Raw genomic sequence first — 12,759 nt, forward strand, 5'->3', positions numbered from 1 at the left:
TAGGGAAATATGGAGTAAGATCAGGGGTGGGATTCAAAAATTTTAAAAACCAGTTATGTGGGTGTGGCTTAGGTGGTGGGTGTGGCTTGGTGGTCATGTGACTGGGTAAACATGGCTTGGTGGTCATGTTATTGGCTGGGCGTGGTCAACTCTATATCACTCACATCGAGGCACGCATCTCCTCGCCTGGCCTCTCATGACCGTGGGGATGCTGCAACAGTCGTAAGTGTGAAAAACGGTCATAAGTCACTTTTTTCAGTACCATTGTAACTTTGAATGGTCACTCCACACAAGCAAAGTATCAGCAAAGGAGGGGAAAAAACTCCAGAGAAGTTCCTGAGACAGGAAGTCTAGGCTTGCCAAGAATGTAATAAGGGTTAATGGAGAGGCAGTTTCTGTGAGCAACACCAGAATGTTTCCTTCCTGCCTTCCTTACAGGATTAGGCCAGTAATTTCTTCTAACAACCGGTTCTCCGAACTGCTTAGAATGTTAACAACCGGTTCTAGAGAATAGGTGTGAACTGGTAGAATCCCAGCCCTGAGTAAGATCACCAGTAACTGTGTAAGATTATGAAAAAAACATTGGCTTTTACTGACTGGTTGTGAACTAATCCATGGTAAATGTTATACAGGTTGTCCTCAACTTACAACAGTTCATTTAGTGACCATTCAAAGTTACAACAGCACTGAAAAAAAGTGACTTATGACCATTTTTCACAGCTACCACCTTTGCAGCATTCCCATGGTCATGTGATCAAAATTCAGATACTTGGCAACTAGTTCATACTTATGACCATTGCAATGTCCCAAGGTCATGTGATCACCTTTTATAACCTTCTGACAAGCGAAGTTAATGGGGAAGCCAAATTCACTTAACAACCAGGAGGGTAATTAACAACTGTCGCAAGAAAAGTTATAAAAAGGGGCAAAACTCACTTAACAAATTCTCACTTAACAATAGAAATGTTGGGCTCAGTTGTGGTTGTAAGTTGAGGACTACCTGCCAAGCCATTATATTTCTGTTTGGTATACAAATTTCCCCATAGACTTATGCATTCCAGAGTGACTTCATTTGATAGGAAACCAGCACCACCTCAGGGTGTAGGGGAAACAGTCTGCCAAAGTACAGAAACAAACTTGAGAGGGGATGGACTAAACTCAAATTAGTTAATTAATATTTAATATCTTCATCAGAATGAAGAAAAGCAGGAACTATGGGATGGCAATACAACAGGCTATCCTGAAAGAAGCCATGAATTACTACTGCTTATTAGCTAGAGTAAAATGGACTTAATATTAACGTAGTGATTTCTTCATTGTTAGTGGATCTGGTATTTAGAAGTATAATCAGTAAAGTATACAAATACTTGGGGAAAAGGTATCATGATTCATTCAAAATTATCAAAAATCTTTTTCATTGTCAAGTTAGAATCAAGTGGTGACTTAAACAGCTCCAGTATCTTAACCACTATATCATATGGCCTGTACATCATGGAAAATTCCTTGGAGAATATACAGTATATACATTTTTAAGTTCCAAGTTGAAGTTTAAACTTTGTTAAAGTTTCAAGAATATCTTGCCTACAAATTCTCTTCACTCAAAACAATCACTTTAAAAAGGAGGTGGGGTCTCCAAAGTCTTCTGTAGGCTGACATGGCCTCTATATTATAGCCTTCCTCAACCTCTCCTGTGTGTAAAAAAATGTACAACATGTTTAGAAGATATGCTGTCTTCCAGGCTATATCCCTGAAATGTAGCAGATGATTGCCTGTAACAAGCAGTAGGTCCAAATTATGATTTGTATGCCTTTCCATCTCAATTATGCACAGTAGTTGATTGATTTGAGACTAGATGAGCAATGTATCATGGTTACAAAAATACGTTGCCTGCCCTATATCTATTCCTTATAAATTAAATGGTGTAACTTCAGAGTATTCAGAGATAAGAAACCTATAGCGCTGTATTTGTTGCAGAACTACAATTCCCAGCATCCTTCACTATTGGCTGTACTGGGTGAAACAGTCAAGAATTATTTTCAGTATAGATAGACCTTAAGATCATAATTGGGACCAGAATTGTAATCAAAAGTTGTTATGGTCATAAGTCAAGGGACCATATGAACAGACTTGATTTTATCTCCCTTTTTATGGCAGTCATAAATCAAAACACTGTGACATTAAGAAAATCATGTGGTTGTTAAGCAAGTCGCATGGTAATTAAGTGAAGTTCATTGTAACTTTGAACGGCCATAAATGAATTACTCATAAAACCATAGTATCTCTCCATGATGCATTTATATTGTTTTAGCTTTTTCAGCTTTTTGTGCCATGCATATGTCTGTATTGGAATTGGAATTGTTTCTAAATTGTTTTAATGTAGGAATGATTATGACATCCTTCTTATGCATGAATTAACACTGAAGGGAAATAACTGTAATAAGGGACATTTGTGATGCATTTGGTGACAAAGCTCAGATTAAAAGTTGGTGTAGATATATCATTAGGCACCCCATATAAACATCATGTTTTTAATCAGGACTGCAGGATTTTTTGTGTATATATATATATATATATATATATATATATATTTTAGTGTCATCACGTTTATTGTAAAGTCAAAAATGGAAACAAAGAGAAGCAAAGAAAAACAGCTCACAACAAATTAGGATTTATGACACCAAATTGTAAAAAAAAAAAAAAAAAAGCTGATTACATTTTGGTGTCCTGTGAATAATTAAAAATGCAAACCATTAAATGAATGAAGCACGACATCACATAATTAAATACCATAATGAAAAAAGTAAATACTACAACAACAAAAAAATCTTGCCATGCAGAAATGGAACATTTCACATTCCATACAAATTTTATATTCTGTTCACACACTGTAGTAGTTTTGGCACAGAGTTATCACAGCACAGCAGAAAACAAGTCTCAACTTTTCTAAACTTGGTTGAAATACTTTCCATTTACATTTTCGTACAAATTTGGAATACAAATAACATTATCTCCTTATTAATCAATATAAAACATTTCAAAAGTGTAAAAAGCAAAAATACACCCCACCCCCCAAAAATGGCAATATGCTTGATCAGATTTCAACAGAGAGATTTTACAATTTTCTGAAATAACATGTAAGTGCTTAGGATAGTTTGCCTCTGTAATGTTTCTGGAAGTATCCTTTTTCTATCAAGTAAGCTTTAGGCAGGCTTTTCAATAAAAATAGATTAGATTCAAGTTTTGAAAAGAAAATAAGGATTTTTTTTACTAGTTTCTAAAAATAGACCAGATAATTAGGACTAGGAAGTTATTACTACTTCTTATGCTATTTTCTTAAAACAAAAATGGGAAAAAATGCAATGATTTCAGGGGAATTACCAAACCAAATGTTGCTCAAGTAACAGATTTATTAAACTGTACAGAAGAAGATACTGTAATGCTAAAATAGTAAATTTCACTGTCCTTATTAATCCATTATTCCACTGATATGTCACAACTTAATACACCAGGGGAGAAAATTTGTATAACCTTAGGTTATCAATGGATATTACATAGGGTGAAAAAGACATTGTATTCTATTATTAATTTATATGACACTATTTATCTTTCTTTTTAGGGAAAAAAATCTAACAAAGAGGGAAAAATAGAATAGCTCCAAAGAGACTTCTGAATGCATTATGCCAAAGTAGATTATACTCTATTTCAGTGGTTCTCAACCTTTTCTTCATCACAGACACTCTTTAAAAACCTTTTGTGGCCACAGACTTAACTCAAGATTTAAATCGTAACATTTCTTCAAGCCTTCACTGTGATGACACTGTGCCCACCCCCCAGGGGGGTCCATGGACCATAGGTTGAGAACCACTGGTCTACCTGGATTCATCCTTGGTCTTCTGCACAATCCATATTTTGATTTGGTGGAAAGGAGGAGAACACAGGACCAAGTAGCAACTTTTCATGTGAGATAGGCTCCTCTCTTCAGCAGGTAGCCTTTACTGTGTACTCAGTACTCATATCAGGTTCAGATTTCACTTCAAATGTATGACAGAGTTTCCATACAGTTCCTCTCCAGATGTAGTATGGCTTTAGCTTCAGAAATTCACACTGGCTAGGTTGCTTTGGAATGGCGAAGGTAATAATGCCAATACATCTGGAGTGAGGGAAATTTTATTGTATGATTTCAGATCCAGTAGGTTTTTAATAGTTGTCCAAAACTTACTAAGTTACATTTAACTATTTTAAAGCATAACTGCCATGCTTTCTCATACAACAATAAACTATTATACTGTATACAGTAGATTAGGACTTTCAGTGTTATCAAAATAATACTGCTTGTATACCCAAACTTAGAAATGTTAAGAGCTGATTGCAATATGCAGTAGCACAATTGCACTCTGTAACACAGCATCCAAAATGAAGATTTAGTAATGTCCTAATAGTTAATCCAGAATATTCAGCACTACAGTAAAATTTGGGAAGTTAAATGAGTTGTAAATATGTGTGAAGGAGCTATTTTCAAAGCCTGTTTCTACAAGCAATCAGTATCTTCCCAGATCTGTGTGTCTGTAGCCAAATCCACATAGAAAACTATCATTCAAGATAATTTACAAGGGAAACTTGTTCGCTAAAAAGTAAGCTTCCTGAGATTGGCTTTACCATCAGTTATATCTCTACAGAATTGCAATTTAAGACTATAATCCTTCGGAATATCCTAAAGTAGGGATGTCAAATTTAAGGCCCAGGGGCTGGATCCGGCCCATGGGGTACTTAGATCTGGTCTGCGAGGCTGCCCTGGAAACAACAAAGGACTAGCCCACTCTCCTGAGCTCTGTTTTCACTGGCAAAGGGTTGCAGGAAGCCGTGGCAACTGAAAATGGAGCTATGGAGCCCGTTTTCTCCAGCAGAGAGTTCGGGCTACCACAGGTAACTCCAACAGCCCGAGGTCTCCACCCCAGCCCGAGGTCGAACACAACCCTGATGTGGCCCTCAATGAAATTGAGTTTGACACTCCTGTCCTAGAGGCTATAGAATTAATCAAACTATCATTTTTAGGATATAATGATTTGAATTTGATATGTCTTCCAAGTCAGTGTAGAAACTTTTAGCAGCTTTTCTTCTAAGAACTCCACCATAGAAAGTGGAGAAAGCAGACTAGGCAAGGGGCGCACTGGAAGGGTTCGAGAATCAACACAACGGATTCCCTTTCAATTATTTCAGAATGATAAAACATGTAAAATAAAAAGAAGTAACTCCAGGGAAGAAAAAAAAGCGTGCACAAAATAAGGAAGTCCTTTATCATTTTATAGATTCCTAAATTCCTTAAAAATGAACATTCTTACAAATATGTTGCCTGATTAAGTGGAAAGTCATATTCCATCAAAAGTTTTGTTTAAATTAACCAAAGCACTCAGCAATGTGTTGTAGCCCTAACCAGGATTCTAGGTTGATTCTATAAAATTTTGTTTGAAATATAATCATACTTTGAGGAAATCTGAATTTTATGTTTGCTTTGACACAAGAAGTTGGTGGATTTAAATATCATTGCATTGTGTTCTTTTTTTTTCATTTTACTGAGATTTTTATCAACAGGAAAGAGACAGAAATGAGAATAAATAAGCAACAGTATGGAAAATATATATTTATCACACAAGAGCAATCCAGCTATTCAAGAAAGCTTTGTTTGGATTAGATTTTTTAAAACTTATTTTACAATAATGCTAAGGACATGTTACTTGTCTGGCAGGAAATCTATATTAGAATCGGTAAAACCGATTCGGTTCTCTCACCTTGCCCAAATAGGTGAGTTGTACTGCCAGATAAAGTGAGCATCTGAAAATGTTTGTTTCCTATAAATCTTAATATACATATGTTTGTCTATTTGTGCTTTCTAGTCAGTGTTGATTTCTGGTGACCATCTGGACAAGTCCCGGCAGTTTTCTTGGCAAGGTTTTTCAGAAGTGATTTGTCCTTGCCTCCTTTCTAGGGCTGAGGGAAAGTGACTGACCCAAGGTCACTCACCCAGTTTTGTGACCAAGATGGGACTAGAACTCATAATATTCTGGTTTCTAGCCTGATGCCTTAACCACTATACCAAACTGACTCTAGAATACAGCCCACTGCTATATATATGAATCTTTGGAATTACAGCTATAAAACATGCAAGGAAACCCTGAATGGAATTATAATTTTATCTGTTAACCTGCTCAAGAGACCCAGAGGAGGAAGAAATAATGATAGATGTATACTTAAAAGAAAACTCCAGCAGTTTCAGAATTAGTGTTGAGCCATAACTATGTCAACAATAGGTCAACATAAACAAAAAAAAACTTAAATAAACAAACAACCCAAACTTGTTTAATTTTAAAACTGAAAGCAAAAAAAAAAGAAAGAAACCACATGGAGGGTATAAACATAAGGAACATGATTTTTCACAAGTAAGAAAACAAAATGGTTCTGTGCAACAAAATGGTGCTCTGTTCTTGCTCAGAAATGAAAAACATAGGATATTTTTTCTCAATGTTCTTCTTTCTCTCCCTTTTGTAACAGATGCCAGACTAGAGTCCTCACAGCTTTCCTTTCCTGCTAATCACTGTCATCCTCAAAATCGATCTCCTCATCGGTATCATCATCCTCATCATCCTCATCAGATAAGTCGAATTCATGGAACCCCAGCGCCAAGTTGACTTTCTTCCCTTTTCTCATAGAGGTGGTTTTGGAAGAATTCTTTTTGGCTTTCATATTGATCTGCATTCCAGAATGCAGGGTGGATCCTGCTTCATTCATAGAGAAGACATCCCCAAAACCTTGCATCATCAAGGCCTTCAGACTCTGGTTCATGCCAGCTACCTCCCCATTACTCGTGGTGGTAATCTGACATGACATCTCTGCACTGTTTGATTCCTCTGTTTTAGATTCAAAGTAAGATGCCTCAGACATTCTGGCAGCAAAAGGGAAGCAAAACTAATGAAAAAGGAAAGGAAGGACAGAAGGGGAGGGGAAAGGAAAATTAGAAACCAATTAAAATCCCAGCAAAAGACACCACCAGATTAGTTAGCAGTAAACAGAAAGTAAAATGATTAGTGAATTTTAATACAAAATGCCAAGTCAGCATTTATTTTTTTAAGGACTTGGTTATTGTAACTCCATAAAAATATCAGAAACCTAAGCCATATATAAGGCATCATAAGATATAAATTTTGTGCATCATTAGAAGAGTGGGGGTTTTGTTCTTTTTGGTAGTACAATCTAGTCTGAGAATAATTTTAACAAAATAAAAGGGAAAACAATCAAAACATATTTTGTTTTCAAAATTAATGTGTGTGTGTGTGATTAAATATTTCAGAGTCTCACACGGGGAAGAAATATTCCCGACTGATAAAAAGTTTGCCTCTGCAAAACTTTATATGGCTTATGTCTGCTTTATGTGCCCATTTTTATTGGAATCAAAAGTTACCAATGGTTGACAATCAAATTAATTCTGGAGAAATAAATAAAATTCTGACTCCTCAGAATCAAGAAACAATCCATACCTTTTTTACTGGAAAATAACAATTAATATATACAAGATTTCAGCTATGATGTTTTATGATAGCTCCTTAATACAAAAATAAATTCCCATTATTTCCTATAGGATACCATTCATGCCATAAGCTATGATGGACACAAGAGTCTCCATCTCCTGGACAGTGGCTGCCAAGGATATGTAGAAGAGGCTTATTGCCACACTAATATTTTTTTAAAATAAAGCAGTCTGTACGTTACAGCTGTGTGACATAAATCCGTCCCCAGATGCAAAAATTCCAGAAGACAAGATAAATACTTATACTGAGAGAATCCTAAGGAACTCACAAAAGCTTCATACTCTCAAAGGGGATGGCATTCAATTAACCCTTTTTGCTGATGGACCCCTTCTGTCAGGGAATGGTTTTATATTCCTAAACTCTCTGCTACCTTCTTATGCTTGCTTGTTCAAGAGTTTTGGGGATCTGCCTGGAGATAAGGGAGGGGGGAGACTTCCCATCTATGCAAACAGAAGTCTACAGTATATGCATTCTACTGTATGGCTATGCATAAAGGAAAACGGGCAAGTTGTGATCTAACCAAGCAGAGGCATTTGTGAGGCTAAAAAATGTATTATGTCATATTTTATTTCTTTCCACTTCATTGGCAATTGCTGGACATTTCTTTTGTCTATACAAACTATTAGCTACTGCCTGAATGAGACTTTTGGCTGTCCCCTTGACAACCTAGTTCCTGGGAAAAAAGTGAAAGATTCTGCATTAATGCACAGATACTGCACCCACCAGCTGTGTTTTTGCAACAACTAATAGGACAGATATTACATGGCCATTCTGATAGAGCTTTCTGGCTTTTTAAGGTTCCTGATAATGTATTTGATGTGAAGCTTAAAATTGCAGCCATTCCCAGTGATTGGGTTAAGCTGTTTTTTTCTTCATATAATTTATTTCTTCTCAGCCTAATCATACAAAGAAATGCATGTTCAAACTCAGGCCAGAACAATGCTTAAATATACTTTGTAGTTTTGAAGGCTAGCATGACAGAGCTGTAAGAAGCTGAGGTAGAATCACAGGATGCAAAACTCAAAACGCCAGCCGTAGTGGTCTTGAGTTAATCACTCTGGCTCAGTATTATGTATTAATTTGTTGCAAAAAACAATTGGTGAAGTGGAGAATCAATGTTCCAATCCATGTGGAGTAAGGAAAAGATTAAGTGAGCTATACAAACAGGACATACCTCTGAATTAATAAAAGGCCTCTACTGGAAGAATACTTTGAATGTTTGGCCTTGCCATTTGTCACACAGAACTTCTTTTAGATGAATAAAATAATAATAATCTGCTTTAGCTTTAGCTCAATGCCTGATTCTTTTACAGCAGGGGTGGGGAGTTGTGGCCCCTTTATGACTTGTGGACTTCAACTCCCAGAATTCAGCATTTTCCACACCTCGGCTTTACAGACACATCCATTTACTAAGGAAATATAAAAATGCTTGCCACTGCCTTTTCTTGGGATATTTTTTCAACCATCCCCATCTAGCCTATGAAAGTATATAAACTATTTTAAAATATAGAAGGATTTTTTTTAGAAAAGTCCAAAATGAGACAAAGTTCATATGTTGGGTCTTTTGTCTAGAGCAGTGGTCACCAACCCTCAGACGGGACAGGCCATAGGCATGCCAGAAACAGGGCCACGCAAACAAGTGAAGCCCCATCCATGGGATGCAAGCAACACTTGAAAGCATGGCCCCCACTGGTCCACAGAAAAACCTCTCTGCATAGAACCAGTCCCTGGTGCCCAAACGGTTGGGGGACACTGATCTATAGACTCCAAAAGCAGCCAAGACCACCTCGAAAACCTACTATAGATGTTGCCCTTCTGATTCTCCTGCAACCACATACTGAAAGTTTGACACAGGCTTTGCTGTGGTTCCCAAAAGAGATGAGATCAAGAAGCAAAGCTCAATGGAGGGCAAACTATGGTTTGTTTATACCGTATGGAAAACGGACAGCTTAGTATATGATGGAGCTTTGAGACACTTGGAAAGCTAAGCACACTAAACCCAAAATAATCCCACTGTACTGATTTTTAGTATAAAAGTTGAATGAATGAAGATTAGAATCCTAATCCTAGTTGATTTTTACAAAGAGCAGCAGAAAAATTGCCTTACGCTGCAGCAGATGTGGCTTGAGCCCTGCAACTGGCCATTTGTTTGAAGCACCTTCTTATTCCATTCAAGTTTATTATCACTTGTCTTTACAGCTCCAAATTGCATATTTTTTGGGGGGGGGGGAATCTGTGTGTATTTGCATCAGTGCATTAAAAAAAATTACCCCAAATAAATAATAAGGCTGCTTCATACTGATGGCTTGCTACACTGAACACTCTTGAGTTACATTACAAGTAGCCAGTATTTGGATGTGTAAATCAGGACTGAGAGGGATGAGTTTCCATAATATATCCACAAAACTGCTCAATTTGTCCTCCTTTCAATTCCATGTCAATGTCACCACAATGTTTGACAATGACAGAGCAGGTGCTGAGCAGCTGCTGCTTAGTCCCTAAACTTGAAAACTCTCTGCTTAGCATGTGTCTCCATCTGCTTCCAATTCCTGACATAAGTTCTATACGCTAATTCTTGCATATTAATTAAGCTTTTCTTTTTTAAAAATAAATAAAAATGAGAATTTCTTCCCCAAACTGACAATGAGCTGAGCTTCTCGGCTTAAAAAAATTGAATCACTTTTGCAGTAAAGGATGTCCCTGTGGAAGGACTGTAAATAGTTCCTGTTCTTACTGGAACAGTGAAGAAAAAAACCTCACAAAGCTTGCCTTTTTACTTGTCTGCATTTTTACTGTCTCATGTTAAATCCGAACTATTAGAAACAGCAGCCTTGACATGAACAAAGAATTTTACTTTAAAAAGAAAAAGAAAAAACAACAACAGGCAAATGGCTTAATCTTGCCTTTAAGCTACTCCCTACTTTTCTCCAAAAATTCTTGCAGCGACAGGGCCAAGCGTAGTTATTCAGCAATAAAGGAACTGTACTTCAGTATTTATTCACCTATGCCCCATCTGAAGTGAATTTTCAAAAGCAGTAATCCCAGATTAAAATTCTGCCTTGGAGGCAAAAAAAAATTATTTTTTTTTTGATGCAACAGGATTACATTTCAGTTATGTAAACCCTTAGCTGCCTCAAGACTATTGAGGGCAGAGAAGAGAACTTCCTTGCCCTGCCTGTGGCAAGTTGTTATTTGTATGTCAAGGCAATCCTTCACTCTGCTGAGCTTGGAGCTTGTCTTGAGCTGAAAATAGCAGCTTCTGAAAGGGCATCTCTTGTCAGGAGCTAGCAAGGGGGAATGAAGAGTCAAGCAGCTATCTACATAACAAAATGGGCACATTAACTAGACTGAAGGAGCTAGCCTCTTGCCTGTTTTGACCTTGATTGTAGCATAACTCTCTGCTATAAAGCTGGACCATGCTTCAAAATAACTGCAATATCACAAGCCATACTATCACCATGTCTTTTGGTTAATTTCTCTAGCAATGGGGTTTAGTTTAGATAAAATTCCTGAGGGAAAAATCATTTCAAACCAATGACGTGAAGCAAGCCCAAACAATAGGGCTGTACTGTGGTTTTTATTTTTATAAAACACCCCATTCTTGTTTTTCAACTGAAGAACAGAGTTCGATTTTTTTTGTTATCCATCTTGGACCATAGATGGTTTTTCTCTGACTTGTACAACTCACTGCACAAATCTGTAGCTTTCAATCTTTATCCAAGCTCTGTTTCTTAATCAAGGGACAGCAAGATCTCTTTGACAGGATGTTAAAACTGGGTGCTAATCTAAGGTGATTCAGTGTACCTAATCCTACTGCTGGCCTTTTATTAGTCATGCCACTTTACATGTGAGAAGTATATTTTTAAAAGCTGCAAAGATGAGCTTCCAGTCATGTAACCCTTTGCCTGCAATCTAGGAAGGTACTGTCTTTATGAGAGCTATTGCCTCAGTGTGTAACTATGTGGCCAATATCCCATTTTTGCTCCTTCAAACCTTCTGAAGAGGCCAAAGGCTCTGATTTACAAATGCTAATGACTCCCACAGGTCAACTCTTTTTTTTTTTTGAACAACAGAAGCATTTTAAAGACGGGCCAGCAATATAATATCCTTTTCAAATGTCCTTTATGGAACCAAATCATGAGCCTTTATTCACTGCGATTTGAATACTCCGGAAAAAGAAGAAAAATATGCATATCAGTTCAGCTCTTTCTTCCTCTTTCATCCAGATATGTATTTGCTCCTGCTTCCATCCTCTCAAATACAGGCCACTGCTTGACAAGACTCACAAAACATCTGCAATTTGTTTTTATATGTAGATGAATTCTGAAGTTAATTTCTTAAGAAGCAAAGGAAAGGGGGAGGGAAAGGTGGTTTGGAAGCGGCAAGGCTTTTCATTATTCAAAAATCTGACAGAAGCCCTTTCAGCTATAGGTCCCGGCGCTTGAAAGTACTTCACTTTCAATTTCATTTTAGCCTTCCCTTTTCATTTGCTTGCCGTGGAAGGGTTGTATTAATATCCTATAGAAAAGAAGTTTACGGTGAGCACAATAGACTTGAGCACAACACTTTCCCTCTGCAAAGCCAGCCAGTAAAAAGTCGCAGCAAAAAAGCAATAGTGCAGGATAAAAATCCCTTAGCCTCACTCAGGGAAAAGATCAGCTCATTACGGCTATGTTTCATGCTGTGAACCACATAGGTGATGGCCTATATCTTAGCTACTCAATCTTTGCAGACATTAAAGGAAGCCTACGAGCTATCTAGAAAGAACACCTTGCTTCTAGGAAACACTCATGCTTCACCATTATAGCCTACTCCATGTTCACAGCTGGAATACACATGCAGTGTCATTCATACGGATGCCATTAAGCTGTGCCTCAGAAAGAAGGTGCAGGAAGAGTGAACAGGCCAAAATCCCAGCTTAGATTAAATGGTAAGTATAGTGCACTCTGCAGAGTGAAGCACAGAAGGACAACACTCTGCAACATCTGCAGGTTTGATAAATATTGCAAATGAATGCTGGATCAAGAGGCAGTGGTGGATGAAGACTATTAGCTCATCAGTTTGGGCAGAAGTAAAATGCAACATACAGTAATTAAATAATGCAAATAGAAGCTTGGCTGTTTGCTACCAACAGATGTCATAAGATGTTAAAGTAATCGTGTTCTGCTTGAAAGCTACT

General features: G+C 37.3%; 1 protein-coding gene across 3 annotated transcripts in view; it reads right to left on the reverse strand.

Annotated features, from left to right (window-relative positions):
• MAP3K20 (mitogen-activated protein kinase kinase kinase 20) overlaps positions 1 to 12,759 on the reverse strand; it is a 119,466-nt gene that overhangs the window by 26,259 nt on the left and 80,448 nt on the right. The window lies entirely within an intron of this gene.

Source organism: Pseudonaja textilis, chromosome 1, assembly GCF_049901715.1.
Source record: "Pseudonaja textilis isolate UNSWEBS1 chromosome 1, rPseTex1.2, whole genome shotgun sequence".
Classification (NCBI taxonomy): domain Eukaryota; kingdom Metazoa; phylum Chordata; class Lepidosauria; order Squamata; family Elapidae; genus Pseudonaja; species Pseudonaja textilis.